Consider the following 15,178-nt stretch of genomic DNA (forward strand, 5'->3'; position numbering starts at 1 on the left):
ATCCAACATGGTGAGTGCCCTATACACCAAGAAATAAAGGTTAGAATTAATTTGGGAAAATTTAAATGGTTATTTTTGGGGTTTGGGGTTTCAAATTCCGCCCTTCGCGGGGTACGCACCCCGCGTTTAGGACACAGAGCGCCGGTACGCAGCTGGCCTGAAGGTGGGTTGCGTACCCCGACCTTTTTCCTGTGTAGGAAAAGGTCGGGGGACGCAGGTCACCTGCGTACCCCGCAGAGTGGTTTTTAAAACCTAAAACCCCCCAAAAAACCAAAACTAAAACCTAAAACAAAATTTTAATCGGATGAAATTGAAGAGGAGGATGTTGTGAAATACCTGGAAGAGACGGCGTTCGATTCTGACGGTCGGATTCTCCGCAATGACCACGGGAAGTTTCTTGCCAAAAGCCCTTTTCTCAACCTCAACAGTAAAATGGTAAAAATGACATGGTAAAAAGTCTTTTTATAGGTTTTTTGGATGAATGAATGCTAGGTTTGTTTATTTTTCACCATGGAAGGATATTTTTCAATGTATTTTTGCCTATCTTAAACAGGTATGAGTAATGTGTCGTTTTTGTGCAGGACAAAGGGATTTAGAGGGAAAATTGTCATTTTTCACGAACCAAAATATCAGAGTCATCTTTTAAGCCCTTTTCTGACTCCTAAAATATGAAAAGATTGCCGAGCGTTTCTTTTACACTCGTTAAAACGGAATTAAAAGACGGTCCCCTTATAGCCCTTTTCTGACCGTAAAAACAGGAAAAGGTTGCCGGGTTTTTGTCGTTTCAAACTCGATACTGGAAATAAAACGACGTGTCCTTGATCGCTTTTTACTTTTCAGGTCAGTGGCACTAATTATGAAAGTACTCCTTGGTCGCAAGATCAAGCGGTTCCCCCAGGTATTATTTTATACTTTTTCGGGCTTGAGGGACACAAATTTACGAAAAAGTTCAACCTGGAGTCTTCTTAAGTTTTTCAGACTCTCTAAAATTGAAAAACACCGAGTTTCTCCTATACTGGGCTCGTTAAAAATTTTACAGTAAAGGACCTGTTCAATTACAAACAGGAACGAACCACTCCTTCCTAGGGTTCGAATCAAAACTAGGTTGGACTCATCCGAAGGATGAGCTTATAATCAAGCATATGTTATCCTCCTCAAGCTTGTTAAAAATAAAGAGGTACTTGCCAGAAATGGTGGGGGAAAAGAGAGAAGAATGAGCCTATTTGTTATCTTTTGTCTCAGAAGAAACTTTATTACCACTCTTGGACACGACACTTTTCATTCACCTGGGTTGGGAAATCCTTTACCTCACAGTTGATCAAACCACTTTGAAAGCCTTCAGTCGGGTTTCGGGGATTAACTTTGAGTCGTTTATCACCAAACCATCTGTTGTGTCGTTATGTGTTCAAGAGGTCTGCAAGCAAAACTTTCATCTGCAAAATACTTGTCATCCATTTGACCATCCCTGAGTCAGTCCTTACAGCAACATTTCTTCAACTTGAACAAATGATTTCGTGTTGTGGGCTTGCCTGCAACGGGTCACTTTCTATCGACATCAGCACATTATCTAGAGAGATGAATTAGAAATCGTCAGTGCCTTGAAGTCTGCATGCATCAATGGCAGGTTTCTCGCCTTTGACGTCAGTTTACATCATTGACTCTCGATCGAAGGATTCCGTGAAATGTTCGACATCAACTCTTTCATTCACATCTCATGGATTGTACTGGGTACTTTGAGAACCATTGACATTACTGGTGGTCTCTCTCACACTTGTTAACAGTTTACATCATCGACTGGTAATCAAGTGGTTTCTACCATGTTCGACATCAACTCATTTATTCGCATGGCTAGAATCGTACCAATTCGGGAAGTAGAAATAAAGACCCTAGATCTAGTTTCCACCATCCAGGATGCGAGGAGTTTTGTATTCATTATCTAAGTAGACTAATCATAAACATATGGCTGCGCCCATACTGTGTCTACAAAAGTCTATGATTATGATGTACTGCAAGATCATTCCTATATCAGAGTAGTTAGTCTGTTAGTTAAAGTTTTGATCTGAGTATGGGAATGCCTACCTCAGTGATGATATAATCTTATACATGTATTTTGTGTTGAAAATTGCAGGTTCTGACCAGGCTCTCCACGAGATAATCCTTGAAATGATAAAGCGCTTCACCCTTCCTAGATAATACAAAACCCTAATCTATTACAGGCTTCGCACTTTAGGGGGCAATCTGTTACACTAAAAAATGTCACCATGACTATTTACAGTTAGTATGGCTCTATCAACAGTCATGCTATCCTCTTAGGCAAGTCTTATGCCTCTGCTCTCCATGTCAAACTCCAAAAAGAGAGAAAGTCTTTATAAATGTATTTATCTCTGGGTACGCAGGTTCTCTCAACCTTACCTGCGGGTACGCACCCAATGTTCACAAAAGCTGCGTACTTGTACGCTCTGTATGTAAAGGGGCAGGTGCGTCCCCCTGTAAAGGTCAAAATGCGCAAGTTTCATCTTTAAAAAGTTACTTGTGGTCATTTCTAGAGCATTCTAGAAGGTTGTTCGACGTGTATTGAGCGCCTCCAGATGGTTCATGTACCCCTACCAAAGAGGAACTTATCCCATCAATGAGGGAGCTATCCCATCCAAAGAGGAGATTATCCCATTGATGGTGGACCTGAATAACTTCCTCTAGACCACTATAAATACAGGCATTGGGCCAGAAGGAGGGGAGGTTGGAAGCTAAACATTTCTAAGGGTAGATGCTGCTGGAATTAGGACTCCCATTTAGAAGCTTGTGAGGAGAGATTGCCATCTTTGCTTGTTTTATTTGGAAGTGGGTGAGCTTTGTCAAAGTAAAGGAGAACTCTTGATGGACCCTGGGAGGGACTTGCACAACACCAAGGCTCAGGTTGTAATTGTTCCTTTTGTTTTCTATTAATGCAAATGAGTCCATTCTTCTCAATAACTTGTTATTTATGAGTTGTTTCATGTACTCCTTGGTCTATGTGTTAAATATGTTTTATTCTATGAGATTATCAAATGCTATTTAATCGTTTGATTGTTAGTGGATGCAGGTTTCAAAGTGAAGGAGGAGCTCATCCGGATCAGCGGAGCTGGACTACTACAACAGCGTTGGATTACAGGTAGGATCTAAACACTTGATTTCTTATATAGTAAATGCATGTTTAGAGAAGGATTGCTCTTGTTTGTCTTGTTTGTCACTAGAGAGTCTTAGGCTCCTAGGGAGGTTGGTTGTGTCCGCACTATCGACTCTTTCCGCCTGACAGCCCCCTGATATGCAGCTTTAATTCCGGGCAAGGAAGGGCACTGATTCGTAGGATGGTCTTCTTCACAGACTAAACACACTTCTATAGAGTGCAATGGACATTCGTTCCTAGGATGCTTTCTAGTGCACCTGGGACAAAAGATGGCCAAAGCCCTCTCAGCTTCCTCTTGTTTCCTTTTGATATGCAAGGTATCCATTTTCATGGCAAGAGTCTGCCTCATCTCGCTCTTGAAATCTTCCAGCCAATTCTCAAGTTCGTTTCTAAGGGATGAACTGGATGAGGATGTACTGGCTAAAGGTTGACTTCCCCTACCTCTCTTTCTGGCTGCCCTAGAATGGTTTCTAAACACAGTCTTTATGTCATCATAAGGTAGTTGGTAGATGTCTCCCCTAGCTAGCATATGGAGGGTATCTAGAAGGTCTTCAGGGACTCCTCTGAGTAGGACCAACTTCAGAGATTCGGGGTCAAGTGTGCACCTGGCCCTTTTATAACTGAGCTGAAACCTCTCTTCATAGTCTTCTAAAGATTCATCACTTCCCATGGTCATTCGGAAGATTTCTTCCTTGGTATCCTTTGACCTACAGTAGTCCTGGTATTTGTTGTTAAAGGCTTGCTGCATCTGAGCCCAAGTTGTGATATTGTTTCCAGGTAACCCCATGAACCAGCGCAATGCTGCATCCTTGAGGGTAGAAAGAAACAGTTTCAACTTCTGCTCATCTTCTGCATAGTCATAGGTTCGACAGAGAACAACAAATTCAAACAAGAAGGTATCAGGATCTTCGGTAGTCAGTCCATGGAAGTGAGGTAAGGCTGAAGGACTTATGTTTTTCATTTTTGTGTCCCTGTTGGTCTCCCAGATGGGAAAGGCACCCTCTATTCTTTCCCCATTTCCTCTAACGTTTCTGTTTTCAGCCATGGTCTGAGGAGGAATGGTTTCTTGCTCTTCTTCTGTTATAGGATCTTCGTATATCTCTGGAGGTTTACCTATAGGTTCTTCTGGATCACTGCCACCAAAGAAGAGAGAAGGGTGAAATAGTGATTTTGTGGGGGTGTTGGGTAGGAATTTTCCTGAATTGTCTCTGTTCCTATGAGGTAGGAAAGGAAATCTCTTTCTGGGTGATTTTTGTTTTTTTTTCTCTGCTTGTACCTGCAAAAACTGAAATGTATTGAAAAACAAATTGCAACTAATTGAGATGAATTTTGCTGAAATGAAATTGCGGAATTGAAGTGAAAGCAAGAGAATGACTAATCTACTTTGCTGAAATGGAAATTGTAGAATTGAAATGAAAGCAGGAAACGACTAATCTACTCTTGCTGAAATGGAAATTGCAGAATTGAAATGAAAGCAAGAAATGCCTAATCTATGCTTGCTGAAATGAAATTGTAGAATTGAAATGAAAGCAGGAAATGCCTAATCTACTTTTGCAGAATTGAAATGAAACAACTACTCTACTTTTGATGAAATAAACTACTTAGCAGAATGTTGCAGTAGAAAATAGAAGAAAAGAAGTAATCACAAAGTACTTTGACGCTTCCCCGGCAATGACGCCAAAAAGAATGGTGGGCTCCAGTATTGCAGCAATGATGCTGCAACTCCTAGGGCTTCCTTCTTTAATTTTATCGACCCGGTAGTTCGTAACAAACTTGGAAGCGACGATGCTGTATGCACAAGTACTAGCTCTTACTGCAGGCTGTCACTTGTTCAGTTGGCGCAAGTTTGCTAGGAGCTTAAGCCAAATTCTATGAGTTCTAAAAAGAAGATTTTACTGTGATGGAAGAAATCTAACTCTACAGGGGCTATTCTACTTGCAGAAAGAGAAGGAAACCTGAAATGAATCGCAAACCCTGGCAAACCCTAGTTTACCCACTGACCTTACTTTTGCAAGAAAAGAGATGGAAACTAATGAAGTGAGTGCCATTGACTACTGAAAAGGTAAATTTCATTTATTCAAGCTACTTCTGAAAAAAAATGTGAAGAAATCATATTTTTGTACTTTTGAGTATTTTTATGTGGAATTATTATGCTTGTGATTTTAACTGGTTGTGACTGTGCAGAGGTTTGGTGGCAAAGGAAGATGGAGTTGGATTTTTCAGTAGGTGAGGAAGGTGTGTAGGGGTCCTAAGAAGCCCCTAGTACCCTTTTGAAGACTTCCATTGCGATCAGACTTCGAAAAATCACTCACATGAAATTCTACAGGAGGCTGCAGGGGATCTATAGGAGGTTCTACAGGAGGAGGCTGAAAGTGGTTTTTGGAGGTTTGAAGGTGGAAAAATGATGGGAAAGGGGAAATGAAGGCTGGATGTAGGTGTTGAGGTGTCTAGAACTTGTCAAGGAATATCAGGGACTGAGGAGATGGTTGGATTTGTTCAAATGGCAAGAAAGCAACTCTATGGAGAAAACATAGAAATTAGGGAAGATTAGCGAAATTTTGTGAATGAGTTGGGAAATATAGGAGAAGAGAGTTGGTGTTGGCTGTGTTATGGAGGGATGGTGAGTTGAGATGTACTACAAGAGATATGCACATTCACTTATCCAAACTGACCAAAAAAAGAACTAAAAACAGAGTTTTGTCTAGCTTAACCAAATTCCTAACCTAAAAACATAAAATGTTGATTAGTAACCTATGAACTAGAAAATAATGCGAGAAAACTATGGTAAATGAATAGGAAATGATCTAAGCATGTGAATCTAAGCTACTATCAACTTTTCCAAATCAAGTTATCACACTAACAGTTGCATGAAAGAGCAAAAACTATGTTTTTGGTGGCAACAGTAGTGCCTTGACCTCAGATCATAGTCCCAAGAAGGGAGAAAGGAGATCAGGGCCTGCTGTGGCCTTTTTGAATCTTATTTTGTCACTATAGCAACCTACTTGCACAACTGATACAAAAACAACTATGCTAATCATCAAAAGCAACCTAATTTAACAAAGCAAGATGAACCTAAACAACAGAAATTATCTCATGAATGAAAGAAAAAACATATAAATACACAAAGGAGGTGCTGGGAAACTTGGGTTGGGCCCTAACCCAAGAGCTTCATCCCTCTGAAAGAGATCAGTGTTGGCTCAAAAACTGTTTCATCTTCATTTATCAAAAAATAGCAGTTACATTACATAAACTGTCTTAAAAAAGAACTCGAAAATGAGCTGAACACAATGTTGCACAAAAGTGCGAAAATATACTAACAACTGGCTAACCTACTGAGGCTCAAAGCCTTCTTATTTATACAAATGGGGACTCCCAACAGTCCTCCTAAAATCAAGGAACTCGGCTTCCTAGAACTGAAGATAAACAACAGTCCTACTTGACTTGCTTGGCTGCCCCTTGGAATCGTCAATGTGGGCCTTTGTGCTCTGAGTTGTTGACGAAGGATTCGAGGAAAGGGTTCATTAATGAAGGAGACACCCTCCCTACAAGTCCTCTTCCCTGTTTCCTCGAGTTTGGCTGTCATTTTCTCATAAATTCCTTGTCCTTGTCCAAAATTATCCAAAAAATATGCAATAAACACTCGTTAGACTACATGGCAAAGTGACTAACCCAATTCACTCTATTGACATAAATATATTCAAAAACATGCACAAAACTAATGAGAATGGTGGATTAAATTGAAATAAGAGGTAGAATGAGCCCATATAGTTACCCATTTCTGGGGCTCATTAATTTGCACCATTTCTATTCAGAGAAAGAGAGAGCATAGTAGTCTCACTTTCTAGCTAGTTTTTCTCTGAAAAGGGTTTCCTAGGTCATACCTCATGTTATTATGGTTTTTTTAGTGATTTTTATACTCATTCTCTATTTTCCACATTTTATATATCGCATGCATAAGTAGAAACAATAATTTAATAAACCCAGAAAGTTTAAGGAAAATTAGTGCTCACAGTATAGGTTTTCAAATTTTATTAAATCTTTATCAGATTTGTTGTGATGAATTGTACAGTGAAACATTCATTTTTAGTTTACAAATCATATTGGTATCAAAGAAATTTTATTTTGTTATATCATGGGGAGTTGTAGGGGATCAAAATTGGTTAAGAAGAAAGGCATAAAACCCTAGCCATGGTTGATGAATATGTTAATAACCCTCAAGATTTGGCATAGGAGATATTCACAAGGTTAGAAGAGTAGGTTGTAGATATCAGTCATAATATGAATCTCCTTATGGAGGATCTAACAAAAATATTGGAATCATAGAAGACACATGTTTCGACTTAGAGATTAGATCGAAGGAAAATTTGGGGGATTCAGAAGAACCAAAGGAGGATTCTAAGAGAAACTCCCTGAAAAAGAAAACCTAGTTTGAGTTCCATTAATCATTCACAATCCTTGTTTAAAATGGAAGCAAAGGAAAAATTAAGCCATATAAATGTGATATTAATTCTTTGAAATTAAATCATTGGTTGTAGCAACTAGAGGTTTATTTTAATGTCCATGACATAAAGGAGGAACTGAAATTTTTTGTTTTCCCATTTGAAACTAGAAGACCATGCCTTGACCTGATGAGAAAGCTACATGGAAACCTTGAGGACAAAGGGGGATCCTCAAATTACTAAGTGGTTGGATTTAAAAATTATCATAAAGTCACAATCACACGCTATATTTTATGTGGAGGACCAGTGGATCTGATGACATTACTTTAGGTAGAGACAAGGGAAGAGTGTACATGAGTACATTACAAAATTCAGGGAGATGGAAATAATGATGGCTATCTATCCCAGTAACATATATGTACTTCTTAAGTATTTGGGAGGACCAAATATCCATTTTATGGAAGCAAGTGATATTATTCAAACCCATAATATTGGATGAGGCTTGTGTACAGGTACAATATCTGCAAATCATAAGCTAGAAGAAAGGGGAATAAAGTGGTTCAAAGTAGAAAGAACATCAGGAAACTTCCAACAAGGGAAGAAGAAATGGAAAGGAGGGAAGAAAAAAAATAATACAACCACAAAACACCAGTGAAAAGATCCCTGTAACCCCTATAACATTGATGGTCATAAAAAATTAAAGTGTTAGAAATTATATCCAGAACTCAACCCAATGCATCAAGAGAAAGATGAAAAGAAGAAATACTCATAGCTACATATTCGAGAAATTGGGTGGAAAATAACTCAAACATGGATGAGAAGATTGTTTGCACATTAGTGCAGAAGGGGGTGAATATGAGTAGCCTATAACAACAGGAATATAAGTAGATGATCAAACTCTTCCATATAAAGATACAAACTAAGAAGACAAAATTGATGCTCTTTTTGACTTAGGATAATAGATAAATCTCATTGTAGTAGAGCTAGTCAAGAAAAGAAGAGTGGAGGTTTGAGATCTTCCTAGTGTATATCCATTGGGATGGGTAAATAAGGATGTTGTCGGGCGGTATAATTGTCAATCTGGGTAAGTAAACTTAGAGGCGTAGCATAATATATGCCAGAATACGACCTCAAGGATCTGTTAAATAAAAACAAAACTCTTGCAAGAAATTCAAAAGGAGCAACATTCAGGAAAAATAAACAAGACTCTTTAAAGAAAAGTAAACACACTCTGGAAATCTACTTATGGCTCCTCTTCTGGGTTGAGTTGACTCCTGCAGTAAGTCTTCCTCAATTGTCCAGGGGACAAGGGAATGTAGACCCTATTCAGAATAAAGCGATTCAAGAAATAAAGAATGTGAAACTTCTTAAAACATTATTGCTATGTTGCAAACATGAAATTAAACTATAAATCACACAAAAACTTCATTCCAACTAATCTAAGGAAATAATTAAATGCTTTAAGAAGAATCAAGATAATAATGCACTGCTTCTCTTAAAGACAATTCAATACTTTAACTGTTAAAGAAATATGCAATAAGAACCAATATATAATTCATGTTGTTTGGCTTGATCTTATTAAATACTTCCTTATAATATATGCAACATTTAGTTATAATGAAGAATTCTGTGAGCGTTTTGTCAACAAGATTGTCAATCTTTCCTTATGCTGATCTTGACATCTGCTTGCAAAAGTGTAAGAATAAATGTTTTTTCTGCAAAAGTGCAGGAATAAATGCTTTTCTGCAAAAGTACAGGAATTTGTCTCATATAATATTCAAAGGCAATCATGAATACATGTTAAGTTAAGTTAACCAGAATTCTTGATCAACAATTATTTCACCATTACATTCTGGAAATAAACTTTGTTATGCAGCAAAGAGATCAGGGTAAATCTTTGTAAGAATAAATAAACAATGTAAACTTTGAAACGGGAACTACAAACTCAAAATGGGAACTCTGGCATAAAAACCCTGAAAAACATAAAAAACAATGTTATAAATGAAAAGTGTGTATACTGGAACGTTTTTTTTTTTTTAGGGTCAATTTTGAACATGTTTTAAAAATGGCAGTGAAAACGAAATTTTCGTGCAAAAAACACCCTGAAAACGAAAAGTGTTGATACTGGAACGATGGTTTTTTTTAGGGTCAATTTTCAACATTTTTAAAAAATGCTAGTAAAACCAAATTTTTATGTGCAAAAAAACAGCTGTTTATGAGGAAAAAAACACACTAATGTTTTTGGTAGAATAACATTTTTCTTTCCTAAGTATAAATTCAACATGTTTTAGTAATGACCATAAAGATAAAATAATGGGATCTGAAATACATTAAAATTCTATTAGTTTTCATCCATGTTGTTAAACATATAATAACATCACACTAAAGATTGCTAAAATTCTAATTGTTTTCAACCATAACATTAAAGATACAAAAAAAATTGGATTTTTTTCAACCATAAAATTAAAAAACCATGACATTATGAACAAATTACATGATAAATTAATCAAAATGTCACTATTTGTATATTGAATGAAACATACATTATATCTCTAATTTAATGTTGCATTGTAGATATTCTAAACAATAAAAATCATCATAATTAAGACATATAATCCAACAACATAAAAATGACTCATAACTTCTGATTTTACACCATATGGAAATCAAATTTTTTATTTCAAGATATGATGCAAACATCAGTTATATAAATCGTCTTAGACATTTATTTGAAATCACTCATATTTTCTTGCACACCATCAGAATTCACATCTTCATATGAATGACTGGATGCAGACGAAGATGTTCCATATTCTTGTCTTTCATCAACTAGTGCCCCATCTAAGTCTACATGCATGCCCACCATTTCAGGTTTCAAAATTCTTGTGGATCTATGACTAGTTTCAATAGACTCCCATTTCAACATTGTTCCTTCTGGTAACAACCTTTTCAGAATCTCTATCGTCTTGAAGTGAAGAGTTCCTCTCTTTGTTAAATTGAAGTCATAAACAAGTATGTCAACATCCTCCAATTTTAAGAGGTCCATACGACGATGATTTATATTTGTACCCTTTATTTTTCTCTTTCCGCCATTTTTTTTGTCAACTACCATCTCTGGCTTATACACACCATTGAATGGGTGTGTATTTGTGGCATACCAATGTACTTTAACACCTGTAACATCCTCATTTTCTGTAAAGACCTTTATAACCTTAGCAACCCAGAATGGATAGCCATTGGGATCTCCATTTGCTAGCACTGCGATCATGAAACCCTCCTTAATATCCTATACTGAACCCCTGTAAGGTCTTCCATGGCTTCACGTTGTGCACGAGATCTTCTAGAACCAATATACATCTCTCTTTCCTTAGCCTGTGAAGAATTAATAATACCTTGAGATTGTTGCTGTTCAACAATGTTTATTTATTCATTTGACACATTTTGTGGCCAAATAAATGGATTTTTCAAAGGTATATCTTCATTTGTTGTTGTTGAAATGATATCATTTGATTATTGAAAAATGACTCCCACCAAACTGAATCAACAATGTCAAAGTACTCATATGTATATTTAATACATTTTTTAAATTCTTCTAGGCAATCAGAATAATTTATATCTCTATTCTGTCTGCGTGCATTATGAACTTCACCAACTGATTGTAATAACAATATTTTTGATGCAAATATTGGATGATCTAGAATGAACTTCAAAAATTCCAAACCTGATGACGGTGCCCATTCTACAGTAGTTGAATACTTCTTGCCCCATATTAGTGTTTTCCCATCAATTTTTTTGATACGAAATTGATGTTGGAAGCTAATGTCATTAAGTTGTTCAATGCATTTCTCCTCACCATGCGATCCTAGAATAAACCTTCACATGTCAACAGTTTCTTCCAGCACATCAAAAGTAGGCTCTGGCATGTATGATTTCTTAATACATTCAATTAGTGATGGAAAGCTCCCAATTTCCTTCCTCCTCAATGTGACTGAAAAACAACTGAACATCTGATCAATATGGTCATGAGTGTGCCTAACAAGAAGGAAACCAACCTTTACCTTCTGAAAAATTCTCAATTCAACAAGCATGTTTAGATATCCAAAAACAACTTGATTTTTGTTTTCACGGCAAGTGTTGTCCAATTGTAGATACAAAACTTCAGGAAGATTACTAGACCAATGAGAAAGCACATCATGAATTATGGTTATTGTCAAATTTGCATCATTATGAATATTTGGAGTTGTGAAGTACACCCTTGGCAACATTTTCCAATTGAAGACCATACAACCGACCAAGTGATACTGAATAAAATTTTCCTCGTGTAAATTTTTGGGTGTGTGAACAAAATGTGGTAAAAGTGTTTTCTTCTGGTCCATACCATCAATTATCAAGCCCAAATATTTATTTGGATTATCATAACACTTCTTTCGATGCTTGTACAACTTTTTCCTTTCACTTGTTTGTTGTTCGTGATGCTCCTGAAGTTCTTTGACAACTGAATCTACACAACATAAAAGAAAGCCATTAAGAAATATGTTTTCATAGTTGATGACTATACAATTTTAAAAGTTAAAGTTATGAATGCTTACCTCTTTCCGACCCTTCACATTTGTCCCTTTTTGATTTAAGAGAAGCACATGTATTGAAAATCCCCATACTTTTCTTCTTAGGAATACAAACATTGTTGAATTCTTTCTTCCATACCTCACAAAATATTGATATGTAATAAACCGACCATGTCCCTCAGCACCTTCTTCATATTATTTGTATAAGTTGTAGATTTCTCATCTTGAAAAATTATCTAGAATGCATATTGTCTCTCTATTTAGCATACACTCTACATGCTTTGAAAATAAATATTTCATCCATGACATTGTAGTATTTGATAATGGCCCAAACTGTTGTTTATGACGTACTTCAGAATAAAATGTGGGATCCTTTTCCAAATTTTCTTGGATTCTCAAGAGACGAAAATTACCCATCGAATGAAACATTTTGAAAGGCTTTCTATAGATAAATAAAGACCCAATATGATAATCATAACCTGACAATGTAGATTGCATGCACCCAACTAAATATGAATTTTGCATGCTTTTATTCATTGACAAATATCTTTTCCTTTTCTCTAATGCAAATTTGAAATCCATATGTTTCAAGCAATATTTTTGACAACATTCACTTGAAATGAAAGCACTAATAGAACTTCTTTTCGTTAGATATTTTACTCTACCCCTTGTATAACTAGAACATCTTGCATCGATTTGAAAAGGTCTGATCCTACTCCTCGATACAATATTTCTTGGTAACATCTCTATCATTGGATCATCATTTGTATAAGAATTTTCATCATCATTCTGAGGAATGTTATCCACACTATGATCAGCTATGCTTTTCAAATACTGACTTGGAGGATATTCTTCATCTTCCCCTTCTTCAGTGCTACTGTCATAGTCCTTAGAATTGGGACTAAATGGAAATTTTGGCTCGATGTTTATTAGATATTCTTTCTCATGTGCATTATCAATGCTGCTCTCATAGTCCATAGATTAGGACTACGTCAAAAATGTGACTGTTTACTTACTGAAAATGCTACATCCTGTCATTTGTCACTGCTACTCTCATAGTCCTTAGGATTAGGACTAAGTGCTTCATCCTGTCCTTCATCACTACTACTCTCATAGTCCATAGGATTAGGACTAAGAGGAAACCATGACACTCCATTCTTTTGAAATTTTTCATCATGCTCTTCATCACTGCTGCTCTCATAGTCCATAGGATTAGGACTACGAGGACACGATGACACTCCATTCTTTTGAAATTCGTCATCATGCTCTTCATCACTGCTACTCTCATAGTCCATTGGATTAGGACTAAGAGGACATTGTGACATTCCATTCTTTTGAAATTTTTCATCATGCTCTTCATCACTGCTATTGTCATAGTCCATATGATTAGGACTAAGTGGACACCGTGACACTTCATTCTTTTGAAATTCTTCATCACGTTCTTCATCACTGTTGCTTTCATAGTCCATAGGATTAGGACTAAGTGGACACTGTGACACTCTATTCAGTTGAAATTCTTCATCACTATTGCTGTCATAGTCCATAGGATTATGACTAAGAGGACACCGTGACACTCCATTCTTTTGAAATTTTTCATCATGCTCTTCATCACTACTGCTCTCATAGTCCATAGGATTAGGACTAAGTGGACACCGTGACACTCCATTCTTTTGAAATTCGTCATCATGCTCTTCATCACTACTGCTCTCATAGTCCATAGGATTAGGACTAAGAGGACACCGTGACACTCCATTCTTTTGAAATTTTTCATCATGCTCTTCATCACTACTACTCTCATAGTCCTTAGGATTAGGACTAAGTGGACATCGTGACACTCCATTCTCTTGAAATTCGTCATCATGCTCTTCATCACTGCTGCTCTCATAGTCCATAGGATTAGGACTAAGTGGACATCGTGACACTCCATCTTTTGAAATTCGTCATCATGCTCTTCATCATTGCTGCTCTCATAGTCCATAGGATTAGGACTAAGTGGACATCGTGACACTCTATTCTTTTGAAATTATTCATCATTCTCTTCATCATTGTTGCTCTCATAATCCTTAGGATTAGGACTAAGTGGAAACCATGACTCTTTATTTATTTGAAATTCTTCATCCCCTCTTTCATCAATGCTGCTCTCATAGTCCTTAGGATTAGGACTAAGTGGAAGAATTGACTTTCTATTCATAGTGGAAGAATTTCCATTATATTCATCAATATGAATAGAGTTGTTACGCAACGAAGATGTTGATGCTTCACAAAGTGAAACTTCACTATCAGAAGAATCCATCCCTTTCAAATAGAAGAGGTTGAATGATACAAATGCAGACTCTCCTAATGATATTATATAGCTTAAAGAATGAAATTTTCCCTCCAAAAAATTCGTTTCTTGTATTTCCCTCCACTATTTTATTTTACAATTTATTGAAAAATTTTAACTAAATTTTTTTTATAAAATAAATACTTAAATTTAAAATTGTAAACTAAATCTTTTACCTAAATTAATTTAATAGTTAAACTATATAATATTTATTAGACAATTGAATGTTTTTTTTTAATTTTTATAATACCTTCTAAAACAAATTACTCACACATTCACCATGTTGTAGAACAATTCCATAATATTCGCTTTATCATAGTTTCCTATATCGCCATAACAAAATTAACATGTTAATTTTTTTTAAAACAAATTAATTCCACATTAACCGTATGGTAAAACATTTCCGTACATCACATCAAGGTTTTCAGAGGTTCGTTAAAAGACTTGGAGCGAATTTGTGGAGCAACTACATTGCTATCAACAACATATTCAACGGAGGATTCTCACATTTGAAAGGTTAGTTAATTTTTCTTCTTTACAAATTTTAAAATTAAATAAGTTTAATGAAGTTTAATTTGTTTTTTAAAAATTAAAAAATTTTGTGGGCCAAATTCACCCACTATGTCTATAGTGGGCATGGTGGGCCCGGTAATACTCATGACGGCTAAACGGGCCCGTAGGTTAGGGG

This window comes from Pinus tabuliformis, chromosome 4_2 (genome assembly GCF_031772625.1).
Source record: "Pinus tabuliformis cultivar Carrire ecotype Pingquan chromosome 4_2, CPIR1, whole genome shotgun sequence".
NCBI lineage: Eukaryota > Viridiplantae > Streptophyta > Pinopsida > Pinales > Pinaceae > Pinus > Pinus tabuliformis.